This window comes from Ailuropoda melanoleuca, chromosome 18, assembly GCF_002007445.2.
Source record: "Ailuropoda melanoleuca isolate Jingjing chromosome 18, ASM200744v2, whole genome shotgun sequence".
In the NCBI taxonomy this organism is placed as follows: Eukaryota; Metazoa; Chordata; class Mammalia; order Carnivora; family Ursidae; genus Ailuropoda; species Ailuropoda melanoleuca.
Window position 1 is genome coordinate 12874280 of NC_048235.1, and position 20197 is coordinate 12894476.

Consider the following 20197-nt stretch of genomic DNA (forward strand, 5'->3'; position numbering starts at 1 on the left):
AAGCAGGGGGTGTGGGAGAGGAAGAATCTGGCTCCCAGCAGAGGAGCCCGACGTGGGGCTCGATCCCGTAACGCCGGGATCACGTCCTGAGCCGAAGGCAGACGCTTAACCGCTGTGCCACCCAGGCGCCCCAGATTTTATTTATTTTAGACATAGAGAGCACGTGAGGGTGGAGGGAAGAGCAGAGGGAGAGGGACAAGAAGACTCTGTGCTGAGCTCAGAGCCCGACATGGGGCTTGATCCCATGAGCCTGAGATCATGACCTGAGGCAAAATCAAGAGTCGAAGGCCCAACCGACTGAGCCACCCAGGCGCCCCAAAATGAAATAAAGAGTTATGGGCATTCAGATGATAGGAGCTTCTCTGGCCTCAGCTTCACTGCCCCAGACCCCTGGACAAGTAGAAGTATTGTTCTGAGGAAGAGACACCAACCTTATTATCAAAATATAGGGCAGGAGAAGGATGAGCAAGTCTCAGCTTAAGTTAGTTGAGTATTACTGGGCACCAACTATGAACTAGTCACTGTGTTCAGACATAGTGGAAACACAAACGTGTCAGTCAGGGTCTCTATCCTGAGCACCCCAGAATCTAGTCTAGTGGGAGGAGACATTTAGGGGTAAAGTGTAATATGTGAAGTCTAAAATGAGATGCACACTTACTGGTGTGGGAACTCAGATAAGGGGCATTTCCTTGAGGGATTATTTCTTCCTGGAAGCCTTCCTTGGACCCCAGGTTGGGCTCAGTCATGTAGACTGCAGTTGGCCAATGTGTCAGGGGATGGAGGTGGAGAAGGAAGGGACGTCCCAAGCAAAGAGAGAAACAGAAGCAAAAGTTCAGAGATGAGAAACAACAAGGTTAGTGTAGGGAACTATACACAAAATAAAGTTCTGGACAAGAGATGTCAGGAGACAAGACGGTGAGCATCCTTATAGCCCAGAGAAAATGATTTCTCAAGGTAGAGGTAAGTAAAGTGGGACAAGTTGGGAGTAGGGGGGAAAGGACTGTCTCTGTCAGGAAATGCATTAAACCCACTCCTGAGTATACCTGCTAGTCTTACAGCTCATTTATAAGAAGGTGGAGCAGCCTCCAAGAATTCCTTAGCAAATCCAGCATACCATAGCAAATAGGAGTGCTCTGTGGGAGAACCCATCTCTCTCTGCCTGGTAGCTTGGGAGAACAAGGGCTACCTAGGACAATTTAGATAGGCCTAGAAGGCAGGCAGCTCCCCTTCCAAAGGTTTTTTGTTGAGTAAGATGATTAGGCTGGATGACCCAAGAATAAATCCTGCCAATGGGTTCTTGAAAAGATTCATTATGGTAAGAAATGCCAGTGGGGGGGGGGGCGCCTGGGTGGTGCAGTTGTTAAGCGTCTGCCTTCGGCTCAGGGCGTGATCCCAGCGTTCTGGGATCAAGTCCCACAACAGGCTCCTCTGCTAGGAGCCTGCTTCTTCCTCTCCCACTCCCCCTGCTTGTGTTCCCTCTCTCGCTGGCTGTCTCTCTCTCTGTCAAATAAATAAAGAATAAATAAATAAAAGAATCCAAGAATGAAGAAGATGGAGTTTTGAAATAAATAGCAGTAAACAATAAAATGGCAAAACATAGTTATATTAAGTAATAAATATTAATGTAGCTATGTGAAAATACTTTATTGAAAAATGAGGTGCATATTTAAAATCTTTTAATGTAATAGTCCAGATATAAAGTTCCAAATTATTTCAACAAAAACTGGGGGAGAGTGCCAGGGAAGGAAGGAAAAGCATTTTCATTGTTGCTGGAGGAAAGGGACAGTCAATATATAATGTTTCATTCTAGACACTGATTTGCAGATTGGAATATAGGGGCGCCTGGGTGGCTCAGCTGTGAAGCGTCTGCCTTCAGCTCAGGGCCTGGGATCGAGCCCCACATCAGACTCCCTGCTCCACCGGGAGCCTGCTTCTTCCTCTCCCACTCCCCCTGCTTGTGTTCCCTCTCTTGCTGGCTTTCTCTTTGTGTCAAATAAATAAATAAAATCTTTAAAAAAAAAAAAGACAAAGCTATATAAAGATATAGAGGATTTGAATTTTTTAAATTCAAATTCAATTAATTAACATATAATGTGTTGTTAGTTTCAGAGGTAGAGGTCAGTGACTCATCAGTCTTATATAACACCCAGTGCTCATTACATCACATGCCCTCCTTAACGTCCATCACCCAGTGACCCCATCTCCCCACCCACCTCCCTTCCAACAACCCTGTTTGTTTCCTGTGATTGAGTCTCTTATGGTTTGTCTCTTATGGTTATGTCTCTCCTATGATTGAGTCTCTTATTATTACAGAATATTCAATATTATCAAACCTAACAGAAAAACTGATCAAACTCTGGTCCACAAAGAAAATCTCACTTCCAAAAAACAGAAATTTTATAGGCCACCTTGCATATTATCTGACCACAAGTAATAAAATTAGGACTTAATCATAACAGTTAACTAAAAATAAATCCAGCTCCTTATTAATGAAAAAGAAAACCCTTATGTAACTTGATGTAAAGAGGAAATGAAACTTTCCCTGACGTGCTAGATATTAACCACAGTGAAAATTCTACTTTTCAAAACATCATGGGATGCATTTTCATTTGGTTCAGAAGCAAATCCGGAATGTTGCCATCACTGCTGCAATTTATTACTGTTGTAAAACTTCTTATCAAGGCAGTTAACAAGAAAAGGAAATTAAAAAATGAGTGCTGGAAACCAGAAGGCATGACTGAAGAGCTCATCGACAGGAACATTTTAAAAACATTTTGTCCATAACTCGTGGCAAAATACTCATATTTCTTCGTGATACACACAGAAACACACATGGCAGACACAAAAGTTTCACCAGACTATGAACAAAGCAGGCTAATACTTTCTTGTTCTATTCTATTCTGGGTTTTTTTTAATACTGATTAGAAATCCATAAATTGGTTTCACTGTACTCTATGGATCAAGATCTGTGTTTGGAAAACACTAATAAGAGCCATATACTGAGGTGTGAGGTCTTGAGTCCCTCTTGTCCCTTGAAAATAACATTGTTAGGCAATATTTACACAATTTTTATTCTATGCATGCTTCCCCTAGGCAAATCACTTCTAGGAACATATTCTAAGAAAGCTGTATATATAAGCATCTTTATTATGCTGTTATTTATAATATAAAATCAAGAAACAATTTAAATGTTTGGTAGAGTGGTATGGTTAAATTATATGCAGGCATTCAAATCATTATGTCATTTGTGTTCATTGGCATAATATTTTAGGGGAGAGGCTAGTAAGTGGTATGTAAAGGATAATCTCATTTTTATAAATATTTATTTATTTTATTTTTTAGATTTTAATTAATTTATTTATTTGACAGAGAGAGAGAGAGCACAAGCAGGTGGAGCAGCAGAGGGAGAGAGAGAAGCAGGCTCTTCACTGAACAGGAAGCCTGTTGCGGGTCTCAATCCTAGGACCCTGGGATCATGGCCTAAGCCGAAGGCAGACACTTAACCAACTGAGCCACCCAGGTGTCCCATCATTTTTATAAATATTTAAAGCATATTTGTGTCCAAAAAGAGTGGAAATGAATGTAACATGAATGTAGGAAATGAACATAAGAAAATACTTCTGTATGAAAGACAAAGTGCTTTGCTGGCACTGCCTCTTTCCATCTTTTCCAGTTTGGAATGCACGTTGTGAGGATGTGATCCCCAGACCTACAGCAGCCATCTTGAAACCATGAAAGAACGTATGAAGATAACAAATAAATATGCTAAAATGTAGCCAAAGGGTATAACAAGCCTGGGTTTTTAAAAAATGAAGTTGTTAAGCAGATGAACCCCATAAAGTACTTCTTGTAACGTGATGCAATTTCCCATGTGTGTATCCTTTGTTCACTATTAGCTAGATTTTCTAGTATTTGCAGCAGACAATTCCTGACTGATTCAGAGGGATTGTAGTTGACTTTTAATTCTTACCATCATTTATTGAATTGAACCAAGTTTACTAAAATAAATGTTAGTTTTGTAATAGGAAACCAAGAATGTACAAAAGTTCTTTTGTATTACTACCCAGTTTTTAAAAATGATAAATAATGCTGACATAAACATTCTTGTACATGATCTTTGATGCCCTCAGGTATGCATTTCTGTTGGAATATATGTATGAGTAGAATCGCTAGATTTGGGGTATGTATATTTTCAACTTAGTAGATAATGCCAAAGAGTTCTTCCAAGCTGTTTTATTAGTTTGCTCCCACCAGCACTTTGTGAGACTTCCAGATGCTCCATCTTTGCCATCACTTGGATTTGTCAGTTTTTTTAATGAATCACTTTTTTCCATTTTGGTGGGTGTGCAGTTATCTCATTGCAGTTTTACTGTGCATTTTTCTAATAAACAATAATGTTTAGTATCTTTACCTATGTTTATTGACCATTGGGATACCGAGTTATGTAAAGTGGCAGCTCAAATATTCTAGAGTTTTCTATTGAGTTGACTGTTTTTTGTAGGAGTCATTCATATGTTCCAGATACAAACTTCTTTTTGTTATACCTCCGTCCACTCTGTGGATTTCTTTTTGCCCTTAATGATGTCCTTTCAAGAAGTTGCCAATTTTCAAGAAGTTCCCAAGAAGGTCTATTTTCTTCATCATTTTTCTATATTGTTATGCTATTTTTTTCCTGTTTAAGAAGTATTTTTCTTACCCAAGGTCATGAAGGTATTATATTCACCTATGTTTTCTTCTAGAAGCTTTATGTTTTACAATTTACTTTTAGATCTATAGTCCACCTGGAATTACCTAGAATTTTTATGGATAGTGTTAGATAGGAGTCTGAATATATATATATATATACACACACACACGTATATACACACATACACACATTCAATAGACATTTTATAACTTTTTGAAAAGATCACCTTTCATTACTTGCTCCAAAGTATCTCCCTTGTCATAAATCAGGTATTGTGGGTCTGTTTCAAGAATATATAAAGTAGGGACGGGCCTATGTGGCACAGTCAGTTAAATGTCCAACTCTTAGTTTTGGCTCAGGTCCTAATCTCAGTTTCGTGAGATGGAGCCCCGGGTAGGGCTCAGTGCTCAGCATGGAGTCCGCTTCAGATTGTCTCTCCCTCTCTCTCTGCCCCTCCTTCTCATGCTCTCTCTCTCAAATAAATACATCTTAAAAAAAAAAAGAGTATCTAAACTTTACTCTTAGTCTATTTGTCTACTCTTGTATAAATACCATTTTGTGTTCATTTTTGTAGTTTTAAAATGTCCATATTTAATGGGGTAAATCTTCCAGTTTTATTCGTTTGACTCAAGATTGTTTTTGCTATTCTTGTTTCTGCATTTCCATATAAATTTACGAATTGACCTGTCAATTCACACACAAAATTTACACACACACACACACACACAAGCTGCTGGAATTTTGATTGGGATTACACTGAATCTATAGATGAGCTTTGGGAAAGTTTATATAATACTAAGATTTCCAATTCATTAACATAATATATTCCTCCGCTTTTTAAGGTCTTTTTACATTTCTCTAAATTTTCTAAGTAAAGTTCTCAAGCCACTTTTGTTAGATTTATTCCTTTATTTTTTGTGTTTTGATTCTATTGTAAATGATATATTTTTAGAAGATTTTATTTATTTATTTGACAGAGACAGAGAGAGAGAGAGCATGCACAAGCAGGGGGAGCAGCAGAGGCAGAGGGAGAAGTAGGTTCCCTGCTAAGCAGAGAGCCTGACGCGGGGCTCGATCCCAGGACCCTGGGATCATGATCCGGGCTGAAGGCAGACACTCAACCGAGTCATCCAGGCGCCCCAGTGATATTGGTTTTTAAATTTCATTTTCTAATTTTTTGTTCCTAGTATAGATAAATACAATAGTTTTAAAATATTGACCTTTTGGGGCACCTGGGTGGCACAGCGGGTAAGCGTCTGCCTTCAGCTTAGGGCGTGATCCCAGCGTTATGGGATCAAGCCCCACATCAGGCTCCTCCACTATGAGCCTGCTTCTTCCTCTCCCACTCCCCCTGCTTGTGTTCCCTCTCTCGCTGGCTGTCTCTATCTCTGTCAAATAAATAAATAAAAAATCTTAAAAAAGAAAAAAAATAAAAAAAATATTGACCTTATAGCAAAAGACTTACCTCATTAACTCTAAACATGAATTCTTTTGCATTTTTGCAGAGTCATACAGAATAATGACAATCCTTTTTCTTCTTTTTGTTGTATTTTTATCCTTGCCCTTCCCATCACATCCCCCAACTGGATAGGACCTCTAAATATAATTTTGAATAGAAGTTATGGTAGGCAGCATCCTTATCTCATTCCTGAACACATTTTCTATCAACTATTATGTTTGCTATAGGGTTTTTGGTAGATATTCTTTTTCAGATTAAGGAGGTATTTTACTAGTTACCCAAGTTCATTCTAATAAATTCCAGTTTCATTTACTAAGAGTTTTTTTTAAATGAATGATTGTTGATATTTATCAAATAGTTTTTATGTATCTACTAAGATGATCAAAATTTTTTTAACTTTTATTCTGTTGCTGTTGAGAATTACATTGATAGATTTTAAAATATGAAACCTATCTTTAATTTCTGTAATAAATCCAATTTGGTTGGCATATATTATTCTATTTGTGTATTGGTTGATTCAGTTTACAAATATTTTGTTTAGAATTTTTATATCTATGTTCATGAAAAAGGCTGTCCTATAATTTAACTTTCTTTTAATAGTCTTGCCACATTTTAGTATCAAGCTTATACTGACTTCATTATGGATGTGATTTAGCATTATACATTCTCTGAAAGAGTTTGTGTAAGACTGGTGTTACTTTTCCTACATGTTTGAAAACTTCCCTAGTGGAGGCACCTAATACTGGGGCATTCTGCTTTTATTTATTTTTTATTATCTTTTAAAGATTTTATGTATTTATTTGAGGGGGGTGGGGAAAGCAAGCAAGGGGAAGAGCAGAGGGAGAGGGAGAACCAGACTCCCCATTGAGCAGGGAGCCTGCTGTGGGACTTGATCCCAGAACCCTGGGATCATGACCTGAGCCAAAGGCAGACGCTTAACTGACTGAGCCACCCAGGCACCCCTAGGGAAGGCTTTTAAAGATTTAATTTAAAAATAGATATAGAAGTATTCCAATTTTCTTTTTTTTTGTCCATTTGGTAATTTTTCTCCAGAAATCTGTCTATTTCATTTACATTTTCAAATACATTGGCATAACATTTTTCGTAATATTATTTTACTAGCTTTTTAATGTCCATAGGTTCCACGTTGATGCTCCCTTTTCCATTTTATTATTGGTTATTTGTGTCTTCTCTTTTTATTCCTTGATAAGCCTTGTCAAGGTTTCACCCATTTTATTAGTTTTTTTCTTTTTTTGAAAAGATTTCATTTACTTATTTATTTATTTTAAGAGCTAAAGAGAGTGCAAGCTGGGGGAAGGAGCAGAGGGAGAGGGACAAGCAGACTCTGCACTGACCACTGAGCCCAACATGGGGCTTGATCCCATGACTCTGAGATCGTGACTTGAGCCAAAATCGAGAGTCAGACACTTAACCTACTGAGCCATCCAGGTGCCCCTCATTTCTTTTTAATAGCAAATGTGGCTTTGTCAATCCCCTCTCTCATATGTTTGCTTTCTACTTCATTTCTGCTCTATTGTTATTATTGCCTTTTTCCCATTTGGTGGAATTTAATTTGCTTTGAGGTGGAGGCTTAGCTTATTGATCTTCAGCCATTATTTTTATCTAATATATGCAAGGATGCAAGGATGAGTATTGATTTCCTTTCAGGCATGAGTTTAGTTGCATCCCATTTATCCTGCTACAGTATATGTAGTATTTTCACGAGCCTTCCAGTAAAGATACTTTCTAAATTTCCACAGTACCTTCTTCTCTGAACCATGAATTATTTAGAAGTCTCTGGTTTTTTTCCAAATATATGAGGATTTAAAGTTTTCTTTCTATTATTCACTGTACTTTAATCACACTGTGGTTAGAGAACACATTCTGTATGATTTCACACTTTTCTAATTTGTTGAGAAATGCTTTATGACTAACATATGGTCACTTTTTACAAATGTTCTGTGTGCACTTGAGAATAATGTGTATTCATCAGTTGTTGGGTGCAGTGTTCTAGTAATGTCAATTAGGTAAATATGTTAATTATATTGTAAAAATTTTCTGTACCCTTCTAATTTTTTTGTTCTCTTATTATATCAGTTACTGAAAAGAGGTCTTAAAATCTTCTAATAACATTGTGAATTTACCTATCACTCCTTTAGTTCTGTCAATTTTTGCTTTATTTATTTTGCAATTGTACAATTAAGAGCATTGCAATTTAGAATTATTACATTTTCTTGGTGGATTGAACCTTATATCAACATAAAGTATCCTTCTTTATTTTAAAAATATACACGAGTAATGAATCATGGAACTTTACATCAAAAACTTGGGATGTACTGTATGGTGACTAACACAACATAATAAAAATTATTATAAACATTAGTCTAGATTTTTAGTATACATTGATTGATATTCGTACAGCTGCACCAGCTCTTCCTTGGTTAGTTTTTCTGTGTCATATCTCTTTTCAAAATGCTATTACTTTAAAATTTTCCACATACTTACATTTAATGTATGCCATTTACAAGCAGCATATATTAGGTTTTGTTTTTGTCCTGTCTGATGATAGTTGTTTTTAATGTAAATGTTTATTAAAGTTCAACATAGACAAAAAAATGAATAAATCATAATTGTACAGGTCAGTGAATTTCTATAAAGTGAATGCAGCTGTGTAACAAGCACACAGATCAGGAGACAGAACATTACTATCAAACACGGGCACCTTCTAGTCCTATTCTCCCAAGTGTAAACACTATTCTTTTTTTTTTTTTTTTTTATTAAAGATTATTTATTTATTTATTAGACAGAGATAGAGACAGCCAGCGAGAGAGGGAACACAAGCAGGGGGATTGGGAGAGGAAGAAGCAGGCTCATAGCTGAGGAGCCTGACGTGGGGCTCGATCCCATAACGCCAGGATCACACCCTGAGCTGAAGGCAGACGCTTAACCGCTGTGCCACCCAGGCGCCCCTGTAAACACTATTCTAATAATATGGGTTAGCTTCACCTGATTTTGGACTTTAAACAAATAGAATAACTCAGATTATTGAAATAATAAAATATTAGTAAAAAGTAAACTTTTACATGTAATGTACTTATTGATATCTTTGTGTTTCAATCAGCCATCTAACTAAATGTCATGTATTCATCACATATCTGATAGTTTTTCTCTCTTTTCTTGATTTCTTTTGGACTAAATATGTATTATTAGTGTTGTTCCATTTTCAGCCTTTATTAGCTTGTTATTTATATATTTTAATTAATATCTTCTTGGCATAGGGCCCTGGATATGACAAAAAACTGAAATATTGCTCTACTGAAGTCTAATATAAATTTTCACTTCTGTAACTTCTTAGAAAATACCAAACTGTTGGAATACTTGAACTCTAAATTTTACATTTCTCCCACCTTCTGTGCTTCTGTTGTCATGTATTTTAATTCTCTATGGCTTTTTAATACAAATATTATTATTATTACTATTATTCATTTACTTTTACCTACGTATTTACTCCTTCTGTTGTTCCTCATTCTTTCCTCCTTCTCTGTGCTTCCATCTGTGGCCATTTTCTTTCTGCCTAAAGAATTTATTATTTCCTTTACTCTACACCTGCTGGCAATAAATTTCCTGTTTCTGTCTCTAGAAAAAGTCATTTTTTTGGTCTTCATTTCTGAAGGTTATTTTCAATGGATATAGAATTTGGGGTTGATAATTTTTTTTTAACGCTTTGAGGATACCATTCCATTGCCTTTCTGTATCCCAATATTTCTGCTGGGAAGTCAGCTGTCAGTCTTAACATAGGCCCTTTGAAAAGTTTCCTCTGGTAATTTTTAAGATTTTCTCATTATCTATGGTTTTCAGCAGTTCTGAAATTCACAATATTCTTTCCTGGGTTTCATAGCATTTCTTGAATCTATGATTTGATATCTCATGTCTGTTTTGGAAAGTCCTCAAACATAATCTGTATTGTATTACTTGTGCCTCTAATCCATCTGTGGCCTTTTCATCATACCCAATATGTCTCTTACATTCTTTACTACCTTTTCCATTCTTTTGCCTCTCTGCATTTAAGCTGGATAACTGTCTTCAGTTCTAGATTTTACTTTTTAAAAAAGATTCTAGTTGGTTAGTGCAAGTCTCCATTTTGTCATTTAGTTCTTTTATCATAGCTCCCTAAAGTCCATGTTTGATATGTGGATCATTAGTGGGTTTAATTTTACCATCTGTCTTTTTTTCTCGATTTTTCAGTTGAGATTTATCTGTTTATTTCTCCTGATTTTTCAGTCAAGCCTTGTTTTCCTATATTCTGGTTATTTTAAAAAATAGAATGCTGCATATTAGATATGAAAAACTATAGATATCACTTGCCTCTCCATAGTTGTTAACTTCTTCTAGACAGCAAATGCTTTGCTTTCAATGGACATGAGGCTATGGGCAGACCATCTCAATCCACAGTGGCTTAAGATGACTCAAAACTCCCCTCTCTCTTTATGAAGGCTCAGTCCCCAAAAAATCTACACCCTTTGCCCATGCCTAGCTCATTCTTATTGTTAGAGTGTTGCCCTTTATTGTTTAGCTAAATGCCTGGGATACTTACTAGGTCTCTTCTTGGTGGACTATGAATTCCAATTTTTATCATTTCTTTCATCCTGTGAGTCTTTCAAAGGCTCAGTTCAGTTTATAGGCCTCTCAACTGCTTTTGAGATCAGTATGTTGCTGGAGAGGAGACAGGGTACCAATTGCCAGATATACCTCATTCTCTAGTCTTGATATGCCTCTGATCCATTATGCACATACATATACACACATAGTCCAGCCTCTTTTCTAGCTGTTGCTGAAGAGAAGAGTTATTTCAAATACAACTTAGCCTGTCCTTGTACCAAGGGAAATGCCAAATCTCAATAATTTTTAAACATAAAAAGTTACATTTTATTAGAAATTCATCTCATGGGTGCCTGGGTGGCTCAGTTGGTGAAGCATCTGCCTTCGGCTCAGGTCATGATCCCAGAGTCTGAGGACCAAGTCCTGCATCAGCTCCCTGCTTAGCAGAGAGTCTGCTTCTCCCTCTGCCCCTCACCCTGCTCATGATCTCTCTCTCTCCCTCTCTTGCTCTCTCAAGTAAGAAAATAAAATAAAATAAAATAAAATAAAAATAAATTAAAAAAATAAAAAATAAATGTATATCATAATGAAAGGAATAGGGATGTTTTTAAAAATCAATTCATATATCTATGGATGAATACGACTGATCTCTAGAATAAGACAAGTTCAGAATCCGCTCTATTCCTCTTAAGTCTAAGTGCTAAGAGAGTTGGTCACATAAATAAGTAGATGGAAATAGAAGTAGTTTGTTGTACCAGTGTCATTTAATTCTTTGAACTGCTTCTTTGCCAACATTCATGTAGTGATCTATCACCATAAATTTTTAAAATAATGTTTCAGCTGACAATTCAATTAAGTTTTTCCTAAATAATTTAAAAGCAAGCAGAGGAAAATACTTGATTTTTTTTAAGTTTTGTTATTTTATCACTAGAGGTATTCACTTTCTCAACACCTACACCAGTAATTTGAACATTTCCTCTGTTTAGTACCTAGAGACATTCATATATCAGAGCAATGCACCTTAGTAAGGCTCTGGATGGCTGAGGGGTATTCCTTTCTTATGTAAAGTATGGAAAGGGCATATTTTTAGTCAAGACAATATGTGCAATGCACATGAAAATTTAGGGTCTTAGAATTGATTTCCTTAGAAGTAATTTTGGTCTTGTAAATCCCTGGGAACCCAGTTTGAAGACCCCTGAACTAGGAAACCATGTAGCAGTAGCTCTACTCTATGGGAACTGTACTGTTCAGCAAGCAGCTGGGCATAAAGTGTGGGGAGTTGGAGGTGACATATGACTGATAGTTGTATAATTTATTCCCCTCTAGGCTGTCCCACAACTGAAGCTCTGTGAGCAAAGAGAGAGAAAGAACCTTCATAGCAGAGCAAATAGGGCATTATAATTTGCTATCTACTCAGGTAATCAGAGATCCAGGTGATGGAGTGAAAGGATTGTATCTCAACCCATCAGAGATGCCCTGAATCCAAGTCCTGCAAGCACAGTTAATTTTGATAGAAACTATAAACCTCCCTGTGCCCCTGAGAAGGGATTAAACTAGTACCCAGGGGTACAGAAACTGCGACAAGTGTAATCCTTCTGCTCTGTCCATCCAGAATGGTCTCTCCTTGGTGAGATCTCAAAAGGCAGACACATTCACCATATCCTAATCTTATAACCCAGAATGAAGAAATGACTGGCAAAGGAAATAGCAAGAGATGACAGCCACAATGCAGTGGAACATGAAATTAATGAAACTGGTGGTTTTAGGGAGAGCAAGGCTAATTATTCCTAGGTGAATTAGTGTAGATACTTTGTTTTGTTTCCTTCAGTCTTTATCTGATGGAAATCAGCAGACTGGTGAGTGTGTGTGGGGGGGTGCTGTGTGGATCCCACCAGACAGCTCTCTAATCTGGAGTCTGTGGGCCCTTTCTGGATCTATCACAGGCCCAATCTGTGAAAGTGGGTGTGTTGCTCAACCTCTGAGTCTGTGCCTTCAGACCGTATCCATGGCTTCAGCGGAGCATGGAATCTGGTCAACGGAGGTCACTGCAGGTCACCTCAACATGACTGAGGAAAACACGATTCTTAAATCTCCGCACAGGGGCCCGTGGGGAAGCAAAGGCAATGGCCTGGATCTCACGGTTTGAAAGATCGATCAGGAACTCTGGAGTAAGACTTTGGTTTCACAAACGCCATGAGGGCATGTTTTGGCTTTACTCCATCTCGTTTCCTCACTGTTCCCAGGGAATTTTGAAGGGAACTGCCCTTAATTCGCGTTCATTTTTTAGGACCTCATCTTATCTTTGTCTCGAGTCCACCTTCCTGCTGGATATTCCAACATCACACTGGATGAGTACCCTCTTCTACAACCTAATTAAAATATCCTGAGTAGAAAATATAGAGTCAGAGGGAACTTAAATGACAAAGTGGGGGGGGGGGTCACCACTAAGCCCATCCTTGATTTTTTTAAAAAAGGCATTTCCTTTTAAAAACACTTAACTACCATCCAACAGAAACTTATTTGAATACACCTATTTTGTCACAACAACACTTGACTGCCATGGGCCAAAATGTTGTCAAAATAAATATGCAAATCTACGATGTCTATAATGTGAGCGACATTCCCATGGATGTGGCATCCTGTCACAACTCACAGCTTTCACAGCCCTTCATGGAAGCCTTACATCAAACCCCTTTATCTTACAAAGAAATCAAGGGCCTCAGATGGGAGAAGTGAATGTCCCAAGGTCTCCAGACCAGCTAGTAATCAGCTCTCCCAGCTGTGGTACTTTTCTACTATGCACAGTGCCTTCCTGAATGACCCTTGCTTCCTGGCAAATCTCTGCAAGGACCACCAAGTTGAGCCCATTAAAAAAACCACATTTCTCCAACTTCCAAGAGCACAGATCTCGCCTTCCAAGTGCAGCTCAGCTTGCCAACTTTGACACATCTTGTAACAATAACCCCTGTGAGCTGCGTTTTATGTGATATGAGGCAGGTGTACAACTGTTGAATACATGTCTCAAGAGAGCTTATTAAAACAGCTAAGCCAATTAACTCTCTTAGAAACATGTAACCTTTTCCAGGAAAATACATCTGAGGCACAGGAGCTTGTGGGAACAGGTCCTTGGGGAGAGTTTGGCCTTTGATCTCAGAGACCCTTTCCCCAGGGTTGTCCTGGCCCACAGAGCTAGGAGACCTCTGGAGACGGCTCTCTTCTGAAGTAGGGAGAGGGTGGTGGGCTGGCCTGAGCACAGGATGCCACTGGAGACTGGTTTTGGGTGCAGGGGCAGAAAGCAAGCCCAGGAGACAAATGAGATGAGAAACAACACATCCATTAGAGCAGATTCCAAAAACTCAACTGAAAATGACTCACTGGGCATAAAAAGTGACTGATGGGGAACCAAGGTGAGAAGGAATGTATGCCTAGCCCAAGCTGAGTCTCCACGTTAGGAAGGCAGTGGTAAAACCACAGCAAGTCATAATGAAGCCAAAGGTGTCACTTTAATCTCTGCATCTGCTAGTTAGCTTTAGATGGGGAAAATCTCTGGCCCAGGGTCAAGGACTGCACTCCTCCCAAGTGGGACCGGGTGAAGAATGAATGACTGCTCCTGGAATGATGCCCCTGGGTGCCCCCTCATATAAGCTATCAGCAGTGTCTCTAGGTCAGGGGCACATGCTTCAGGATTATTTAAATCTTGCAATCGATTATATGATTACAGTGACATCATGCTTCCCCCAAAGAAAGACATCTTGACTTCTGCACCACATGGTATTTCCAGAGTCTCTTTCTCTGAGTAGGTGGTGTCTTGTCATTTAGATCACAGCAGACTGGACCTACTTAGGATGTGAGATGCCGGTGAGCCCTTTACTGCAGATCTCAGCCCTGTCAGCTACTTTGCTAGAATTCTAGCATCTATCCAGGGATCCCTTATCCCCCCAACTCCCAAATCCGAGCTATGATCGCCAAGTCTTACAAATAGCCCTTTCTCTCCATTTAACTGGAGAACCTTGGTCTCCTCAACCTCTGAGGTAGTTCTGAGCCACTACTAGGAACATCTGGAACCAGGACTGAGTGCTTCGTGTGGGCCCTGCAAAGTCACTTCTCTTCAATCCTTAGGCAAACAGCCTGTGGCCAGTCCAGTGGCCACACTGCCCACCATGAGGCTCTCCCTCTGCATGTCGTCCTGTGTATGCTAACCCTATCCATGGTTTCTGAGACACTGAACAGACAGGCTCTGCCCTTTCTTTCTCTGGTGACCCAGTGGTCAGCCCCCTCTGTCTACCCCTTTTCTGGAAACACTCTCCTCCTGTTCCTTACTGGCCTCATGACCTGTCCCAGAATTCTCTCAGTGATTTAATATAGGGTTTGTATATTGCTCTATGGTATATTTGCTGCAAATGTATATTTGAATTCTTGATGTGACCTTGCAGCCATATTTTAGGCTAAGAGTGACCTGGATCAGAGGGCTCCCCCTATGTGACTTAAAGTCGGTACAAACTGAAAATCTCTTTTTAGAATCTGGGGGCCAGAGGTGTATTACAGTGATTAAACATTTACTCTGGTCAGATTTTCTACATGTCTTATCTCATGTCACATGCCAACAAACCTGTGAGGTACATATGGTCATTCCTGTTGGCTAGATGATGAAATTGACACACAGAGAGATTAAGTGACTGTCCCCGGGTCCCACAGCAGGGAAGGAGCTGCATTGGTCTACAGCCACATTCTGGCTCTTTTCTTTAAATTTCCCTGAGGTTTCCCAAGTGCTTCAGGGAAGTGCTGGAAACATGGCAGGAGAGACAGGAGCTCCCTGCACTGGGGTGGGGGTGGGGGTGGGGGTAAAAGCGCTGCCTCTCTGTCCCAACACAGTGAAATCTCTTTGATGATCAGCCAGCGGCCCACCAACCCACCTGGGGAAGGCATAGAGGTGGCTGGTCACCCCTGCCCACTTGGAGGGCTTCGGGACCAGCAAAGCCTGTGGCCCAGACCTAGGACGAATGGCTGCAGGACTGTCCTCAGGCATCAAAAGTAAGACTCCAGCATTCTCTACTGAGGACTGGCTTAATACAGGAGTACCAATTTTGGGCCCCTTCCTTCACTTTGCCAGGATCCCTGCTCCTGAATCCCAGCTGGCTCTGCTCTGGGGAGTTGGGCTGGCAAGTCTGGGCAGGACAGTGGATACCCCAGCAGCACAAGACCCTCCCCAGCCTTGACCAAAGCTCAGGTACCAGGGCAGGGGATCTTGCCTGGGACTTGGGAGTCAGACAGCCCTGGCAGTAGCCTAGCTCACTTGCTTCCTGGCTGCATGTTCTCTCTGGAACTTGCATTTCCTCCATGGTAAAGTGGGGATAGTAGCAGTCATTTCTCACGACTGTTCTGAGGATTTAATAAAGGGATGTGTGTGAAGTGCCCAGTTTACTTTAGATGCTCAACCCGCCCATGTCTTTTCCTTGTTGGCATCAGAGAAGGCCAAAGGGACTTGATTTCAAACATGTCAGAGTAGACTGACCCCAGAAGGTTCTCTGGCCATGACTGGGGCAGGTAAAGATTCCCAGGACAGTGTAACTAGCTTGGTACCATGCCAGGGGCCAGAGACCCCACATCGGGCTGCAGGCACCAGACATGTGGCTGAGAGTCTTAGGGCGGGGGCTCTCAGCCCTGGCTGCCCGGAAGGGTCACCTGGGGGAGCTTCTACAAACGCAGATGCAGGGGCCCTTCCTCCAAACCAATTACATTGGAACCTCTGAGGGTGCAGCCTGGGCGCTAGCATTTTATAACGGCCTCATGTGATTCTTACCTGCATCCAGGGGAGAGAATCTCTCCTTGGGAGGGAGAAACAAGGATAGAAACTTAAAAAATAAAATTGCCTCTTAGCAGGCAAGAAAGGAGGACCCAGTGGGGAGTAGAGAGGATCGGTAGAGGCCATCCGCAGGAGCTGGTGCTTGAGATGGGCATCCTACTGGATAAGGAATTCCAATTTGCAGTCTGCTAACCCCAGGAAAAAGCTCTGGACCCAGGCACTGCCCTGAATGGGAAAGTTGGGCGGGGGAGTGCAGTGTTTTCCCCGGAGCTCTCTGGTGAGACCCCTGCAGGAGGAAGAGTCCTTGCTGAAGCAGCCAAGCCTGCCCAGACAGCCTGAGCTCAGAGTTCAGTGCCTGGACTAAGGCACAAAGCAAACGAAGGTGGGGAGACCCTGCGCAGCTTCTGAGCCTCCCACACCAACATCAGCTCGGGGCCGGATGGAGCCCTCAGTGGAAATGAGCCTTGACCCCAAACAAGCTCCGGAGCTGGCAGGACGCCAGAACCAGCCCACAGAGAGGCCACTGACCTGAGACTGTGGAACAGAACTTTCTTCCTCATTGGGTTCTACCCTGAAGGCCATCATTCCTGTATTAGTCATTCCTTTAAATTAGCAAGGCACTGGGAGCCGTTAGAATAAAATCCAGTCCGTCCTGCGATACCCCATCAGTAGCCTTAGTTGAAATCTCTCGATGGGACCAGCTGGCAGCTGGGGCACTGAGGAAGGCAGGTGGTACACAGGGTGAGTCAGGACTCAGGGCACTTTGTGGCTGGCGTGTGGCTTAGGAGGCCAGACCCGGTGGATGGAGTGTGGCAGTGAGCCCTGAGCACCCAGAAGGAGGATGACCACCCAGCACTTCCAAGCCCTAACGATGGGAGGAACAGGATCCCTGCAAATCCAGTTGCCTTGTTCTGATTTGCAGTAATCCTGAGCCTCGCTCCTGGCATGCTGGCCTCCTCACTTAGCCTAACAAATGTTGGGGTAATGTCTGTCTCTCACACTTCCTTTCTTCCTTATCTTCTTTTCCATCTTACCCCTTCCCTTCTGCTTCGGTCCGTTCGTGCTGCTGTAACAAAATACCATTGACTGGGTGGTTTAACCAACAAACGTTTATTTCTCACAGTTTTGGGAGATGGGAGTTCAAGATCAAGGTGCTACCAGATTTGGTGTCTGGTGAGGCACCCTCTTCCTGGTTTTCAGAGGGTCACCTTCTTACTGTGTGGCCGAGAGCGGGCTCTGGTCTCTTCCTCTTCCTGTAAGGGCACTAATCCCAGCATGGAAGCCCTGTCCTCACGACCTTATAGAAACCTAATTGCTTCCCAAAGGCCCCACCCCCAAATACCGTCACACTGGGGATTAGGGCTCCATGACACAAAATTCGGGAGGACATATGTCAGTCCCCAGCACTGTCTGCATCATTATTTGGAGAGTGACTGCTGGTCAGGAATACCCATTTTGGACTTTCTGTGGACAAAAAAAAAATTTCTATTGGGTGAAGCCACTGAGACTTTGGGGCTTACCTCTTTCTGAAATTGACATTAACTTATTAATATAACCTGCCCCTTGAACTCAAATCCCTTTACATAGCATATAAAGATCTGGCCATTTCAAGTTACATATCTCATCACTCCCGCCATAGTCCATCAGCTGCAACCTTGTTTTCCTCTGCAGCTCTGCAAAGATGACACCATGCCCTTGCTCGCTTTATCTTTGAAAAGATCGCGATCCTTTCCTCTGCCTCGAATGCTCCTACTAGAAATCCGTCCCACATCCTCATCCAATACCGTGTGTCTAGAATAATCACAGCATCATCCATAGTGGATGGTACCTGTTGACCTCTCGTCTGCTTCCTGACCCAAGGAAATATGCCTTATTTCTCGTTAGCATGTATCAACTCTTAATGGTGTTCAAAGCAGTCAGTAACCAGAAAAAAAGGTGATAGGTTTTTTTCATCATCTTTTCCTGTTTAACTGAAAATTATCTTTGTGGGAGAAATCATGCCAAATTTTATTATTTGTATATTTTGTTTTTTTCAAAACCAATTCTAGATGAAGTATAATAATCATTGTTACTATTAAAATTGAGACTCTGTTGTAATAGAAATTAAAGGGTACCCTGTGTTATTAATAATAATTATTATTAGTCTAAGTTAGAAAACGCCAAGGAGATGAAACTCCTACAAAGTTCGGAGCTTGCCAGTGACGCCTCCGATAATAAATCCAGATGTTCTTTGCAGTCCTTGTAATATCCCTCAACAGTGAGCACTGACGATGGCCGCTCCCACCTTGAAACCATTTTATTCCTTTGGTTTCTGTAACAAGTGCGTGCCTACAGATTTCCACTGGAGTCGTTCTCTCAGTGACACCTTTCCCCACTCTCTCAGATCAAGCCCCTTATTAGATGCCTTTATAAAGGGATAGCACTGTTCTTTATTACACAACACTTCTGTTTGTAATCTTGCTTCTCAAGCTACTCTTTCTTTGTTTCCGTTGCAGGCTCACCTCCCTCTGATCATTCATTTCCTCAAGGCTATGTATGGGACCCTCTCTTCTTTTCAGGTCTGCCCCCTCCCTAGGTGATCTTCTGCACTCACACAGCATCAAGGATCCCTGACACAACCACCACGAACCACACGTCTGTACCTCCAGCTCTCTTCTCTGAGCTCCAGACCTGCCCAGTCGACATGTCTCAGAGTCAACTCAGAGCTGACGTCCCTCTGCTCCTATATCATTCCTCTTCCAGCTTCCCCAATTTAAGTGAAGACTCACCACCCACACAGTCCTGTCCACGAGAAACCAGGTGTCGTGCCTGTCACTGCTCAATCCCAAATCCAATTCATCACCAGGTCCTGGCGATTTTAATTCCTAAATATGTCCCCAATCATTCCATTTCTCACCATTTCTGTTACCCTGGTCTAAGCTATTCTCACCTCCTTCCTAGGTCCAACAATAACTTCCCGACTATTCCATCCCCTCGGAGTGCCACATTCCATTCTCCACGTAGCAGCCAGAGTGGTCTTGTCAACATGCAAGTATGACACTGCCACTTTCCTCCTTAAAGCCTTCCAGTGACTTCTTATTCCTCTCAGGATAGGAATAAGTTCTCCTGCTCAGCCCACAGAACCTGGCCTGGCCTTGGCTTCTCTCCGTCTTATCCACGCCACATCTAACCTTCCTTCTCAATTTCTTGAGCCTGCTTCTTCTCCCATCCCTTCCACGCCTTAAGATTGCTGTTCCCTCAGGCCGGGTGCTTCTTCCCACTGACTCCCCAACTTACCCAAGGTGTTACTTCTTGTCATTCTGAGGAAACCAGATCCCTTATTAGATGATGTCATAATGCAATCTACTTTTCATTATTATACTTTAAACAAATGGATTTCTACATTTGTTTGGGCAAGTATAAGATTACTATCTGCCTCCTTTATGGGATGTTGAGTTCCCGGAGGGAGGGGGTTGGAGTGAGGAGAGCCTGTATCTGGTTTTGCTCATAGCTGCCTCCTAAGAGCTGATTTCAGGGCCTGGAGTCACGCCCTTTTAAGAGGTTTTATGAAGAAACAGATTTGCCATGACTTGTGAAGAACAGAAGTTCATCCCTGGATTTCTCTTTACGGCTTTCTAATTACTATCATGGTTGCTGCTGAGAAACTGTG

The 20197-nt window shown here is 41.2% G+C and overlaps 1 protein-coding gene across 1 annotated transcript in view; it reads right to left on the reverse strand.

Moving 5' to 3' along the window:
• The window catches only part of ENPP6 (ectonucleotide pyrophosphatase/phosphodiesterase 6), a 119128-nt gene that overhangs the window by 35462 nt on the left and 63469 nt on the right, over window positions 1–20197 (reverse strand). The gene's annotated exons all lie outside the window — the stretch shown is intronic.